The sequence below is a fragment of the Peromyscus californicus genome, unplaced genomic scaffold (genome assembly GCF_007827085.1).
Source record: "Peromyscus californicus insignis strain IS unplaced genomic scaffold, ASM782708v3 Scaffold_8__1_contigs__length_139910024, whole genome shotgun sequence".
Taxonomy (NCBI): Eukaryota; Metazoa; Chordata; class Mammalia; order Rodentia; family Cricetidae; genus Peromyscus; species Peromyscus californicus.
Genome location: NW_026294606.1, coordinates 105,871,111 through 105,886,175, shown reverse-complemented (window position 1 = coordinate 105,886,175; position 15,065 = coordinate 105,871,111). Strand labels below are relative to the sequence as shown.

Here is a 15,065-nt window from a genome sequence, read left to right as displayed (position 1 = left end):
GCTGTTCTGAAACTTGCTGTGTAGATTAGGCTGGCTTTGAAGCTTTGAACTCACAAAGATTTGCCTACCTCTGCCCCTCCCAAACCCTGGGATTTAAGGTGTGTGCCACTATGCCTGGCCAAAAGTTTCTCTGTAGCTTTGGAGCCTGTCCTAGAACTCACTCTGTAGCCCAGGCTGGCCTTGAACTCACAGAGATCCACCTGCCTCTGCCTCCTGAGTGCTGGGATTAAAGGTGTGTGCCACCACTGCCTGGCCATAGACATATATTTTGATACCTTTTGATCCTTTAAGGGAGAAAAAAAAATCCAACATTCAGAACTATCAATAATAAGAAAAGAGAAAAACGTTGTTTTGAGGCAAGCTCTTACTTACTATGTAGCCATAGCTGGTCTCGACTACCTGCCTCTTCCTTCTGAGTATTGGGATTACAGGCATGTGCCACCACACCCAGCTGCAAAGGAAAAACTGAGCATGAAATACTCCACATCATAATAGACTCTTCTGTATGTATACGTATCCATATGTATTACGTGTTCGTGTCTATGTGAGTGCACATGTGAGTTGGTGTGCCTGGGTATGAGTGTGGAGGCAGGAGGATAGCCTTGGTATCACTGCTTAGGGGTCATCCACCCTTGGATGCTTACTTGCTTATTTATTTACAGCATGTGTGTGTGCACATGCGCAGTACAGGTTCCCAGAGTCCAGGAGAGGTCATCAGATCCCCTGGAACTGGAGTTGCAGGCAGTTATGAGACATCTGGTGTGGGTGCTGGGAACCAAAGCACCCAAGTGCTCTTCGCCACTGAACCATCTCTCCTGCCACAGTCCACCCTTTCAAACGGGGGAACTAGAGCCATACAAGTCACCCTGTGGATGCTGCCAACTGAGTCTGGATCCTCTAGAAGAGCAGCTAGTGAGCCATATCGCCATTTCCAGGGGATCTGACACCCTCTTCTGGACTCCAGGGACACCAGGCATGCACATGGTACACAGACATGCATGTAAGCAAAACACCTATACACAGAAAAAATAAAATAATAATTTAAAAAGCATTTATTGGGCTGGAGAGATGGCTCAGAGGTTAAGAGCACCGACTGCTCTTCCAGAGGTCCTGAGTTCAATTCCCAGCACCCACGCGGTGACTCACAACCATCTGTAATGAGATTTGGCACCCTCTTCTGTATACATAATAAATATATCTTTTTTTTAAAAAAGCATTTATTTTATATTTATGAGCATTCTGCCTACATATATGTCCATGGAGGCCAAACGAAGACAAAGGTTGTCTGGAATTAAGTTACAGGTGTAAGCCACCATGTAGGTGCTGGGAATTGAACTCAGGTCCTTTGGAAGAGCCAATGCTCTTAACCACTGAGCCATCTCTCCAGCCACAGTCTGTCTTCCCCACCCTGCTTGAGACAGGATCTCTCATTGGCCCGGAGTTCAACAAGTAGATGAAGCTGGCTAGCCAGTGAGTCCTGGCTCTCCCTTCCCAGTGCTGGGATTATAATCACAAGCCACCATGCCTGGGGTTCTGGAGATCCAACTCAGGCCTCATGCTCACAAGACAAGCATTTTACCAACTCCAGTCCCATAGTGGATTCTTAAGCATGTTCTCCACATATACTTAAATGTTTGCATGGGTAGCATACAGCCAGTATCTTCAAAATCCCAACTAGATAACCCTCCCCTGTCTCCTGTAAAGCTGCACTCTGAAAGCACAGATCTGTTTTGAAGTCTTTTTTCTTTTAAACGTGTTCATGCGTGCGTGCGTGCGTGCGTGCGTGCGTGCGTGCGTGTGTACTACTTGGAGGAGTGAAAAGGCCGATTCTGTGATTACACACCTTTTAGACATTACGGCCATCATTGGAATACCTGTACAAATTAAGACTGACAATGCTCCAGCATATGTCTCAAATAAAATGAGGCAGTTTTTGCTTATTACAATATAAAGCATGTTACAGGTATACCACACAATCCCACAGGCCAAGCAGTCATAGAAAGATCTAATCAAACTTTAAAGGATATGCTAAATAAGCACCTAGATGTCTACCACATAAAGGAAGGACATACTGGTACCAATATACTTTACAAGGTAATATCTCACTGCCTAACATCAATATCTCTTCAACTCTAGAATAGTTGTGGTCCTGATTCATTATAAATCAAGCTGGCTTTGGAGCTGGAATGTGGCTCTCTCCTTCTCTAAACCCAAGCATATTGCTAAAAGAAAAATTAGAAGATTCTGTCTCATATCGCAAGAGCCAACTGGTGTGAGACAGAGGAAAACCAATAATCTATGAACCATTGTTGTCAAGATTCTATTTCTTTCCACGCTTGTCCTTGCTTTCTGGGAATCCCTTCTCCATCCAACGTAAATCCATTTTGATATTAATAATGTTCAAGTTTTCCACAGTGAAAATAAGTCTTTCCAATAGCAATCTCTGAAGTCTCTAGAAGGAAGATGGGGCCCCACAACAATGACTCTACTCGTCCAGAAAGATGTCATTGTACCTAAGAACATTACTCAATGATCAACTTTGGACTGAAAACTCTTCACAACAGTTGTAAGATGAGATGGTCCATCATACTACACTTCTAGCCAGAATCTCAGACAATCTTATCCACTACTCTGAGACTGGCTGCAGACTCTAGAGCTAACCCTATTGAGATCTAACTATTTAAGCTTTCTTTCTTTTTTTTTTTTTTTTTTTTTTGGTTTTTCGAGACAGGGTTTCTCTGTGTAGCTTTGCGCCTTTCCTGGGACTCACTTGGTAGCCCAGGCTGGCCTCGAACTCACAGAGATCCGCCTGGCTCTGCCTCCCGAGTGCTGGGATTAAAGGCGTGCGCCACCACCGCCTGGCTATTTAAGCTTTCTTACAGGACCCCACAGAGATATCGCCACCCCTAAACAGCAGGAAGCAGTTCTAAGAAAACGTCGCCCCTCTCCTAAAGGTTTCATTCTTCTCAGGGTTATGGATGGATGGTTACAGGGTTGGGGTGGAACAATAAAATTTAGACTCATTATTCTCCTTTAGAAAAAGAAAAATGGAAATGGATAGGTATAGTATATTAAGGTAGATTATTGTATCTACTAGCAAACTGATTTAGCAAACTATCAGTCTTGGATAATTTTTTTTTTGTTTTTTTTGTTTTTTGTTTTTCGAGACAGGGTTTCTCTGTGTAGCTTTGCGCCTTTCCTGGAACTCACTTGGTAGTCCAGGCTGGCCTCGAATTCACAGAGATCCGCCTGGCTCTGCCTCCCGAGTGCTGGGATTAAAGGCGTGCGCCACCACCGCCCGGCTTCAGTCTTGGATAATTTACACTGATATTGATGCTTGTATATTGATACAAATGTAAACTATTCTTATATTCCTATTTAAGATAATTTGTATATTGATATAAATACAAAACTATATTTGTTGTATTGTACACATATTTCTACTCCTGTTTGAAATATTTTGTATATTGATACAAATGTAATATTATACTTGTCATACTGTATGTATGTTCTACCTCTGTTTAGGATATTTTGTATATTGATACATATTAAGGACATTGTTGTCATATTGCACTGACATTTCTACCTCTGTTTAAGATATTTTTAAGAATTGTCACAATTTGAGGTCATTGTCCTTATACAGTACATCTGCTTACGGACTGTTTATCTTTTCATGTGAAGCCTTAGTCCTTAGGTTATTTAGGTAGAGAAGACCTACAGAGCTATAGTCACCCATGCTTGTCATCTCTATAGTTATGTTAGTTAAGTTGTCCAGATTTACAGAAACATAGGTCAGATGGACAGGTAATCTTCAAACACTTCACAGACCTAGAGAATATGGCATTTAAATGTTTTGATAACTTAGAATTCTGTTGACGTGAGACACAATTGCTCCTGGCAGCACCTAACTGATCCTGAGAGAATATTGGGCTTCTAGACATTTCTGTTTGGAAGTTTGTCTTCTTCTTGGCCCATAATGGCCTGCTGGGCAAAGAACTGCCCTTGCCTCAACTGCTGACAGTATGAACTCTGTCCTTTCTGGACAAGCAGGACACAGGGAAAAGTGACTACTGAACTTTGCCAAGACAGGGTAAGATGGTCTTTCAAAATTCCTGCTTCTGAAAATGGTCTGTCAGATATTCTAGGTCTGTAGCCAAATTGGATGCCCCAGCGATGCTGGGAAACTTCAGGTGACTGTCCAGGCTGCCAGCTGTTTTTGTCTGTTCTCGAAAGAATTTCAGAAATTGCTTGCTTGCATTTTCCATTTTCTCAGGTATTATTATTTTCCTTCTCAGGTCTTTGATGGAGTTGAAGACTAGATAGTTACAGTTACAATCTTCTTGTATCTTAGCTAGAACACATTAGTACTAGAGTCAGAATTTTCAGGATAGGACAGCTATTGGGGTAATCTCGGTAATATGCCATTTACCTCTGATCTGGACATTTCTGGATATTTAGCATGTCTTTCTTGTTTGATGTTGTTCTTGTTGGTTGTAGTTCTATTTTTGTTTATGTTATTACTCTTTGTTTTTCCTTGACAATACTTGATAATCATTCTTATTGTATATAGTTTGTATTAAGTTTAGAACCTTCTTATTTAGACAAAAAGGGGAAATGTAGTGGTATTTGCTCTGCCCATGACTTTGAGCTATAGGGTCCAAAGGAGGTGGTGCTTCCTGCCACTGTACTTGACCTCTTAAAAGGAGAGGGAGAAGGGTCACATTCCCCTTCTCCCTGCTCCTGCCTGCGAGGTAGATTCGCTCCTGGTCAGATCAGGACAAGTTCAACTGTCTACTCCGTTCTATATTTGTGAATGTATTTCCTCAATTTATATCTTAATAAATCCCTATTACCTATTAAATAGACTCATGTGAATTGATCTTAATAGAGGAGTATGTTCTCTCCTTCCATCACGTGAGTCTTGGAGTTCAAACTCAGATTGTCAGGCTTGGCAGCAAGAGCCTTTACCCACTGAGCAGTCGTTCTGGCCCATTTTAAAGTCTTTAGCAATTTCTCATAACAGATGCTGGAAGGGGACTCTGAAAAAAAAATCAGTGAATAATTCAGTGACAGCATCGAACTTCACTAACTACTCCAGTGACAGACCTGTGACACTAACTACTCCAGTGACAGACCCGTGACACTAACTACTCCAGTAACAGACCTGTGACACTACTATAGTAACAGACCCATGACACTAACTACTCCAGTGACAGACCCGTGACACTAACTACTCCAGTGACAGACCTGTGACACTAACTACTCCAGTGATAGACCCGTGATACTAACTACTCCAGTAACAGACCTGTGACACTACTCCAGTGACAGACCCGTGACAATGAGTTTTCTTTACCCCCCAAGTAGAGGTTGCATTCTCCCAAGTGGCTTTTGTAGTCCAAGTTTCCTGGGTGCTTTGCCTCCAAAGGCTTTTGATTTGCACGCAGTCTGCCTAGCTCAGGTCATGGCATAGACTGTATGTGCTTCTCCTTCAGTTGGACACTGGAGAGCTAGGCACTGGAGAGTAGCTACAGTCTGACTGTGGACACAGTTATGAAATTGTTTTCCTAAGTGGGTGGCCCCAAGGAAAAACATACTGCCATTCAAAAAAGTAGATAGCTGGGCGGTGGTGGCGCACGCCTTTAATCCCAGCACTCGGGAGGCAGAGGCAGGTGGATCTCTGTGAGTTCCAAACCAACCTGGGCTACAGAGTGAGTTCCAGGAAAGGCGCAAAGCTTCACAGAGAAACCCTGTCTCGAAAAACCATAGTTAGATAGATAGATAGATAGACAGACACAGTCTCATTGTAGCGGTGACCACCCTAAATCTCATTATGTAGCACAGGTTAGCTCAAACTCTTGGCAATCCTCCTGCTTCATGCCCTTGAGAGGTTGCAAGTTGAGCCAACATGTGAAGCTCAAGTATTTTGACATACAGTTTTCTAGCTCTATTTTCCCTTTTAATTTAGTTGAAGAGACTAGATAATCTGATTAATGGATTTTCCATGTATCTCAACTTGCTGTATAGACCAGGATAGCCTTTAGATTTCAAGACCATGCCACCACACTGTCTTGGATTGACATTCTGATCTTGTCACTATGCCTATGGCCTCTACCAGAAATAGGGAATTATCAGCCACATGTCTCTGTTTCTTTCTCTGGAAACTGCCTCAAGGTACAGGGCTATTCAGTTGTGGTGACAGAGAAAGGGTCCAAATTTAAATCAAAGGTGACAAAGAAAAAAAAGGACATGGTTTTCTTTGGATCATCCCCAGGTGAGTGAATCTTTGTCCCTGGTTTGTGGAAATACCCAAAGGTCATCAGGTCAAGCCCTGTGAATACAGTTGAGCTCATAGTTTTCTGAGGCAGATCTCTGTGGACTGTACACAGGCTCACCAGAAACACCACCATCAGAACAGATATTGTGCAGTACTGGGGATTGAACCCAGGGCCTTGCGTATGTTACAGAAGCACCCTCTCCCTGGGCTATGCTCCATCTAAGCAAGCAAGCACTCTGACGGGGATGTATGAATTTGATCCCAAAGCTTAGTCTTGTCTTGTCAACCCCACAACTGAAGAGCCCTGGACCTTGAAGGAGTCTGTTTCTCAAGAGAGACACACGAGCATGTGGCTGATATGTTCCTAGCACCTGACTGGCCACAGGCATCCCGAGTGTTAACTTATCCCAGAGTCCTGAGGGAGGAGGATCATCATCCCAAGACAGAGACTTGCTGCAAACAGTCCTGGGGGTAGCTTTGACTCCAAATTAAGATACTGTTGGTCTAGAGAAGTGCCACTTGCCTAAGACTTCAGATGCAGGGAGGAACCTCTTCGAAGAAGCAGCAACCCTCAGGAACAGACACAAAAGACAGCCAGGAGGACACTGCCTGCCCCCAAACCCTAAGAGAGCTAACTTGAACTTGATGATACTTTCTATCATTGAATTGAAGGCCACAAATTCCTTTTGGCCCAAAAAACTTCATTACAAGGACTGGGAGGTTGGACCAAATCCAAAATGGGGCCCACAGATGAGACCAAGTAGTCATCAGGCTTGGGGACTCTCTGGCTGTCCCTTCCCTCTCAACAGCCCTCTAGGAGTCCAAAATGAAAGATATGTGGCTCTGCTCCCCCAAAACATGACCAGATGGGGCACTCAGCCCTTGGCCAGGGAAGGCTTACTGAGTCCAGGCCTGTGGGCACTAAAGGTATAAAAACAGATGAGACTAGGTACCTGCCCTCTCCAACTTCCCTTTCTGGGTCCCAGAGAGACACAGCAGCATCAAGGCATTGAGTACTTGGAGTATTTGGGCAGTGCTTTGCAAGGGCAAGCCGCTCAGATGGAACATGCCAGGGAGCAGTGAGAGATTAAACACAGAGAGGCTGCAGGCTGAGATCACTGAGGCCTGGTGGGATGCTCTGGGCACTGCTGAAGGAGCCGCAGGGAGTCACAGGAATTGTAAAGCAGAGTATGACACACAGCTTTGAGTTCTAGTCTCAGCAGAGAAGAGGGCACAAATGAGACCAGAAAGGACATGGGATGAGGTAACACCAGGAGGCTGGCCCAGGAGGGCAGTGGCTCTGCAACCCTGTTCTTTAGAAGGAGTTGGCTGGAAGGTCAAGGTCAGGCATACAGCTCCTCCTTACCCATACAGTACCTCCAGCTGCATGTTTAGTGGGCTGAGTAGTATAGAACCCTTGGTAAAACATTCTTCGTGTGCCTTCTGCTTAAAAAGGACGAAACATACAGATGCTGCAAGGATGGAAGGGAGAAGGGCAAGGAAGGAGATGCACAGACTGCTGGAGGCACAAGTACCTGCTGCCCAAATCATGGACTTGCTTGACATTTGCAGAGACTGAAGGGGCTATGCGGCCCTTCCCTTGTCCCTACAATAATCTTCCCTATTTAACATTCATTTGCTAAGATCTTTAAATAACATTTTCAAAATACAATAGGCTACCGTAATATATATGCTTAAATTTAATGAAGAGAATGCTAGCGGGAACGGTGACAAGCGACTGTGATCCCAGCACTCTGGAGGCAGCACTTCTGGAGGCAGAAGCTGAGGCCAATCTTGTACATACTGAATTACTGGCCAACCAACGTTAGCTAGTGAGACCCTGTCTCAAAACAGCCAAGAAAAGAAAAAAAGAAAATCCCAATATTTTGAGTTCTCATAATGAATGGTGTAATAGCTGTATGACTGATCTACTTCCTGCCCGCTACTGCTCCAATTAAAAAAAAAAAAACAAAAAACAAATCTAGGCAGCCAAGAAGCTAAGGCAGGAAGATCACTTGGCCTAGAAGTTCAAAGCCAACTTGGGCAACATGGCAAGACACTGAGATCCTAGCTCAAATAATAATAACAATATTAATAGTAGCAATAAACTACTGTTGTTCTGAAATTCATGTGCGAGGTAGCTAAAGCAACCAGACTGAAGTGCAAAGTCCTGGCCCTGGAGAACCTGTGGGCAGCCCTGGATTCCTGAGAGATGTCTGAGGACTTCAGGATCAACTCAACTAATAAAGAAGTACATCAGAAGAGGCCACAAAACTGGGAAGGTAGCTGGGCGGTGGTGGCACATGCCTTTAATCCCAGCACTCGGGAGGCAGAGCCAGGCGGATCTCTGTGAGTTCGAGGCGAGCCTGGGCTACAGAGTGAGATCCAGAAAATGCACAAAGCTACACAGAGAAACCTTGTCTCAAAAAAAACAAACAAAAAAACTAGGAAGGTAAGTTGCTTGGGTCAGACAAAAAACTAACACAAAACCAGGTGGCATGGTATACATCTTTAATCCCAGCACTCAGGAGGCAGATCTCTGTAAGTTCAAGGCTAGCCTGGTCTACATAGTGAGTTTCAGGACAGCCAGGGCTATGTAGCCAGGTCCTGTCTCAAAACCACAAAAAAGAGGCTTAGAGGGCCCAGAGATCTAAGCTATGAATGGAAAGGGGCAGTTGGAAACAGGAACCAGGGCTGTCTGGAGACATTGCCTTCTTCTGGCTCTTGCACTACTGTTCATAGTTCAAGGGAGCTGGGGGCGAATTTCACAAATCCCACTTATTTGGGTGTCTTCTTTACTCATGTTTCAAAAGTTAGCCAGAAGGCAATTTGGCAATGTCTACCAAGCCTGAGAACACATTTAACTTGTGGTCCAGACATTCCATTTCTGTATTTATCTTACACTCTCCTAACACACAACAGCTCCCTGCACTGTCCCTTGTAATAATAAAGGACAAAAACAAATACAAACATATGCTATGGTATATGCATACAAAGGAATGCTATACAGCATCAAAAGCAAGGGATGACGTTGTTCTTGAGATAAAGTTATGTGAACAAGCAAGACACACAATGTAGAGTGAGCTACCAAATAAATAAAAACCAAGGGGGGGGGGGCTAGAGATGGCGCGGCAGCACAGCACCTGCTGCTCTTACAAGGACCAAGGTTCCAACCCTAGCACCCACTACATAGTGGCTCAAAACCATCTTTAACCCCAGTTCTAAGGGATCGGACCCCTCTTCTGACCTCCAAGGGTACCAGGTATGCTTATGGTACACAGACATACATGCAGGTAAAACACTCTCAAACATAAAATAAAAATAAATCTTAAAAAAAAAAAAAAAAAAGAGCAGCCATTGCTCTTCCAGAAGACTAGAGTTCAGTTCCCAGAACCCAAACCAGGAGGCTCACAGCCCCCTGGAACTTCAGCTCCACGTGATCCAATCACTGCCCTCCACATATGTGACAGACACATACACAAATGCACATAGGAAAAACCTTTTAAAAAGACCATTGCCATTTGGGAGGCTATGGTTGGAGAGTTGCCAGATCCAGGCCCAGCCTGGGTTATCTAGAAAGACTGTCAAAACAAACAAAAACCCAGAAGGGATAGACAGACAGATATCTGTGTTTCTATAGGCACAGATTACTCTGGGAAGGGAGTGGCAGAACCCAAATGAGGGCAGTTTCCATGGAGATCTAGTACCAGGGGCTGGGGGTGAGACACACTGGATTCTACTGTGTGTTTGTTGGTATTACTCAATTTTTTAAAAAAAAATCATGGGTATTTACTGTTTTAAAAAAAAATTAGCTGGTCATGGTGGTGCACACCTTTAATCCCAGCACTCAGAGGTGGGCAGATCTCTGTGAGTTCCAGGGCAGCCTGGTCTACATAGTAAGTTTTAAGACAACCAGAGTTACAGGGTGAGACCCTATCTAAAAAAAAAAAGCAAGGAAGTAGCAACAACACACACACATGAAATAAGACACAGTTGAGAGGGTGTCGGCCCCCTGTCCCACTGTGCGGCCATGTGAACCAAATGAACTTGTGTGCACTAGAGGTTTATACCAGGCCTGAAAAACCAGCAATTCCTGCCTAACAACTGTTGGACAGGACTGCTTCTTCAGTGCTTTCTTACCCTTGAAGGCAACTCTCAGCCACTCAGGGCTGTGAGGAAGAGCCAAGGAACTTTCTAGCACTGTTAGGGGTCTTGTCAATGTTGGAAACAGACATCAGGCAAAGCAACAAAGATACTGGGCAAGACACTGGTCTAGGTCTTGACCAAGAGCTGGTCAGTGCCCTGTGGCCCCAGAACAAGGCAGAGCTGCACCCCACAGGGAAGGTGCACCCCACAGAGACGGTCACCCCACAGGGAAGGTGCACCCCACAGGGAAGGTCACCCCACAGGGAATGTCACCCCACAGAGAAGGTCACCCCACAGGGAAGGTCACCCCACAGAGAAGGTACACTCCTACACAGCTTGCCTTTATTCTAGAGGTTTTACTGCTTCCTTGCAAGATTCCTCTGAGGAATTCGAAATCATTTTTCAGTCTTTCCCAAGGATCTGCTTCTAAAATAATTTCCACTGAGATCTAACACGCCTCAGTTGAGACCACATAAAGGGGAGCTAGAGAGGAAACGCTTCACAGAGCACACTGGTTTACAGTGCAGTCATTTGTAAAAGACTTCTAGGGGCAAATACGGTGTTTATTAAAACTCCCACAGGTGCCAGAAAAAAATCTGTGGCTTAAACACTCTGAGAAGTGGCTATAGTTCAGCTAAGGGATGCGTATCTCATCATTTCCAGAAAATAAGCTTGAACTTAAAGCTATTCTCAAAGGCCTCTCTGGCCTTTGGTCTCAAATAATGTGGCTGGGCCTTTATTTTCTCTCATAAACAATATGCCGAGATCAGTTGCTATGGCAAGAAAAACTTGAACTCGTTCCTGAGTTGACATGGTGTGCAAACATTTCTGTGTCATTCTCTTCCTGCAGCTGCCACCACAAACTCTGGGATCCAAGTTCAGGAGAAGGAATAAGAAACAGAGCAACAGGGAACAGAAACAAAACCAAGGGAAGGAGCAAGGGTTGTTGATTTTGAACCAGAAAGTCAACTAGAGATTGTAGGAGCCAGCCTTGGGGAACACCCACCAAGAAAGTCATTAAGAACAAAGTTGTGACAGACCCCCCCCAAAAAAAGGGGGGGAAATCAGGCTAATTAAATACCACCACTGCTTTTATTGCATCTCAGGGTGATTATCTGTATACAGTTGGTCTCCCACAGCAAAACATCAATTCCACAAAAAGAGTGAACACCCCTCATCCAGCCTAGCTCTCCCTTGGTAAAGAAGGTGAAGCCACTTCTTCGGATCGCTGCTGCCCTAACCATCATTGCTCCCTTACAGTGTTTCCATAATAACAGCCGTGATCACTGCCATTTAGAAGGCACGTACTCTAGGCCAGGCGCTGCTTGAAGGGCTTCCACAGATTCACTTAATTCAACAGTCTGGAGTAGCCCTATTATTGCAAACGGTTCCCCCAGATCTCGCTAACCCTTGGTCTCAGATGTGGCCCCCCCTTATTTTGTTTAATAAACGACAACTGCATCCCCTGTGCACAGAGGAGGGCGCGGAGAAACTTCTGGGTCCTAGGAGGCTCAGCTATGGCCCCCCCCTTATTTTGTTTAATAAACGACAACTGCATCCCCTGTGCACAGAGAAGGGCGCGGAGAAACTTCTGGGTCCTAGGAGGCTCAGCTACACCAGCAGAACTAGAGTAATCTTCAGCAGCCAGAATATAAAGCCCCTTTCAAAACCTGAAACTCATCGAACCCTCCAGTACTGAACTCCCTTCACTTTCTGGGATAAAAGTTGAAACCCCTCACCACGAAATTTAGGAACTCTCCCCGCGTTTTCTGTTCCGCACCAGTACTCTGCTGCCCGGACTTATGTGTGTGCTTTTCCCTCTTTCAGAAATACCCTTCCCCGACTCACAATTCCGGCCCCTTTCCAACTTCCATGTCTTCGCTTAAAAGCCACCTTTAGGGCCCATCAGTGCACTTAACGCGACCTGAACTTACTCTGGTCACGTGTCTGGCGCCTGCTCCCCAACCCCTCCTTAATTCTCTGTGGGTTCTGGAGACTGAAGGCGTCTGTCCTTAGGCCCGACGCCTGGCACACAGCCTGGCCCCTCTGTGAGCGCGCAGTGCAGACCTATAACCCTGGTTGGTGCTAAAAGAAAGTCCCGCGCTCCACTGGGTCAGGGAAACCCAGCAGGCCGAGACCGGCCCAGAGTCCTGCCAGGCACCCGCGCTGCGCGACCCGGTGGCTCGGGCCAGGCTCGAGGTGAGAAACGCCGCTGCCGCTCCTCACCTGCGCCAGATGCGGCCTGCCAAGGTCAGCCAGCGGCTCGGCCCCGTCCTGCCCGTCCACCCTCCCCAGGGCGGCGGCACTTCAGACCGTCCGGGCAGAGGCAGTCCCCCGGACCCGGAGGAGACGCGTCCCGGAGCCTGGCTCCATCCCGGACCGAGGTTGGGCCTCCGAGCCTTAGTCCGGACCGGCTGGCTGTAAAGCCGTGCCAGGCCAAGGCAGGCTGGGCCTCACCCGGCGCGGGGCCCGTTCCCCTGGCAACAGCGCGGGCTACGGCGCCCCACAGCGGCCAAACCGCGCTGCATCACTTCGTTGGGGCATCCTGGCTCTGGGCGGAGTTTGCCCGCGCCCCCTGGCTCCGCAGCATGCCCATTCCTCGTTATTTGCCTCACCTTTCGTGGAGAAAAATCCACCCCCTTCCACCACCGCTTCCCCCATCCACAATGTCTTCCACGAATCCTACTCTCCCTAAAACGCGTCCCATATCTAGTTTCTCCCCTGAAATCACTCAGTAAGATCCCAATGAATCTAGGCTCTTTGTTCATTTTCTTTTATTTTGGTGTGTGTGTGTGTGTGTGTGTGTGTGTGTGTGTGTGTGTGTGTGTGTGTGTGTGTGTGTGTGTGTGTGTGTGTGTGTGTGTGTGTGTTCCTCCCGCCTCTGCCTTCTGAATGCTGTTATAGCACAGGAGGCATGGGCGTCTGCACTCTTAAAATATATGCTAGATGGTAGAGTCTGTCTCAAAAGTAAAATTATTATTATTAATTATAAGTGTTTGTGCCGGGTAGTGGTGGCACACGCCTTTAATCCCAGCACTCAGGAGGCAGAGGCAGGCGGATCTCTGTGAATTCAAGGCCAGCTTGGTCTACAAAGAATCCCAGGACAATTAGGGCTGTTACCCAGAGAAACTCTGTCTTGAAAAACAAACAAACAAACACAAATTATGTGTTTGTGTCTGTGTTCCAGGAGGCCAAAGATATCAGATCCCTTTGGAGTTGGAATTCAGGTGGTTGTGAGCCCCCAGACATGGGTGCTGGGAACCAAACTCAGGTCCTCTACAAAAGAAGTACTGCTGTTGACCTCTGAACTAGTGCTCCAGCCCCCAAATATCTAATTTCTTTATTGCCCTTAAACCAAGCATAACTGCTTCTGAGAGCTCCCAATTTCAGGAAATTCAATAGGTCTCCTCCATTAGATTCTTCCTTCCCAGATTGTTCCAAAGGACTTGGGAACACACACACACACACACACACACACACACACACACACACACACACACACACACACACACACACACACCCCTCCTGCCGCAGTTCTTCTTTACTACTGAGGCGACAGCTATTGGCCCAGGACACACAAAGATTTTCAAATTAGGGCTTTGCGGGCTCCTTCTGGGACTTCCAGGGACAGAACCTTTTGCCTTTCCTCTCTTTCCTTTGAAGGACCTCATTGTTAAGTTGGATTCCTTAGAAATCCCCTCTCCTTGCTGAATGTGATGGCACACGTCTTTACTCCCAGAACTGGGAGGTAAAGGCAGGCCTATCTCTATGAGTTTGAGGCCAGCCTGGTCTACACAGTGAGTTCCAAGACAGCCTCCAAGGTCCTAAATGGTAAGTTGCTGGCTGCCTTTCAGACTGGGCAGATAGGAACAGAAAGCATGTCTATCACTAAAAATGTGTAAGTCACATGTGTGCAATCAATGCGACATAACTGCTCGGTCACATGCCAGTTTGGGTCCTTATGCAAGTTAGCCTCTCTATAATTTAAATTCTTGCTTTCAGGACTAACTGATAAAGCTCAAATTTGAAGATAATATCAATGCTACTCTAGCTTCAGAGACACATATGACTCATCAGTTGTTATCTGGAAATGGAGAACCCCAAGTCAAATAGAAATAGTAACACAGAAAGGAAGGTAGAAAGGTGGGTGGATGAATGTCCACAGCAAGGAAAGGGACCCAAGAGTCGAAGCCTTCTAGACCCCAGACTCTCCTGCCTCCAGGGTACCTCCCCTGCACGTCTAGAGTGTCCTACACGCAACAGATCCCTATATTCACTCTTAGTCCTTGCCCAAAAGCCTGCTCCTGCACTTGCACTTCCTGGAGAGCACTGTCATCCGCCCACCAGCCCATCTGTACCTGGAGGCATCTTCTCATATGTACTAGTGACTTTCTGTTGTTTGCTAAAACACCAGGACCAAAGACAAATAGATTATGGTGCGTTTATTTGGACGTATGGTTGCAGAAGGATGAATCCACCATGGAGGGGAAGTGTGGCAGCAGGCAGCAGGCATGGTAGCACCAGCAGGAGAGCTGAGAGATCACATCATTGACTGCCAACTACGTTCCAATGCTTGAACGCATGGGGGATATTTCTCACTGACACCAGTACATTTCACTTTCTGGCCCCCGTAGCCCAGTTGCCT

The 15,065-nt window shown here is 46.1% G+C and overlaps 1 protein-coding gene across 8 annotated transcripts in view; it reads right to left on the bottom strand.

Moving 5' to 3' along the window:
- Positions 1-12,910, bottom strand: part of Zdhhc1 (zinc finger DHHC-type containing 1) — a 28,390-nt gene extending 15,480 nt beyond the window's left edge. For 4 of the 8 annotated variants that reach the window (XM_052729288.1, XM_052729291.1, XM_052729292.1 and 1 more), the window contains exons 1-2: positions 12,647-12,906; positions 373-451 (exon numbers count right to left, since the gene is read on the bottom strand). The gene's annotated coding sequence lies outside the window, so the exon portion shown is untranslated. Of the gene's footprint in view, positions 1-372; positions 452-4,853; positions 4,971-12,268; positions 12,288-12,646 lie in introns of those variants that run through there. The other 4 variants (XM_052729293.1, XM_052729294.1, XM_052729289.1 and 1 more) reach the window with 3 other exon arrangements.
- Between the last annotated feature and the right edge of the window lie 2,155 nt (positions 12,911-15,065).